The sequence below is a fragment of the Sinocyclocheilus rhinocerous genome, unplaced genomic scaffold, assembly GCF_001515625.1.
Source record: "Sinocyclocheilus rhinocerous isolate Xijiao unplaced genomic scaffold, SAMN03320098_v1.1 scaffold591, whole genome shotgun sequence".
Classification (NCBI taxonomy): domain Eukaryota; kingdom Metazoa; phylum Chordata; class Actinopteri; order Cypriniformes; family Cyprinidae; genus Sinocyclocheilus; species Sinocyclocheilus rhinocerous.
In genome coordinates, this window is record NW_015641476.1 from 979373 (window position 1) to 979791 (window position 419).

At 45.8% G+C, this 419-nt stretch overlaps 1 protein-coding gene across 1 annotated transcript in view; it reads right to left on the reverse strand.

Moving 5' to 3' along the window:
- Positions 1-419, reverse strand: part of kif18a (kinesin family member 18A) — a 35610-nt gene that overhangs the window by 12047 nt on the left and 23144 nt on the right. The window lies entirely within an intron of this gene.

Here is a 419-nt window from a genome sequence, read left to right on the forward strand (position 1 = left end):
TTACTTTAGCCGCGAAACTTGCTAACTAGCACATATTAGGAAAGGCGATTTGCAAAGATTCATAAAAAACCTTATACTCACTTCTTGTGTAGACGAAGCACGAATGATTCGCGCGAACATAGACGCATTTAGGCAGATCGGGGATCGGCGCATTCCTTTCAAAACGAAAGTAACGTTAATCCTCTGCATCTTCAGCGGCTCAGATGTCGGGAGTAAATGACGACTGCTATGTTCATTATTACATCCAACAGCAAAACACCTCAATCGCTTAAATGGAGACGTTCTTGTCTTCCCCTGCACCGGAGTCAACACAATGGCGTACTGATGACAGCTCACTCAGGGCGGGTCTTAAGGTAAGACGGCCTTGTCAATCAACTATCGTGGGAGAGTGGCCTGTGCAGAACTACGTCATTCTGACA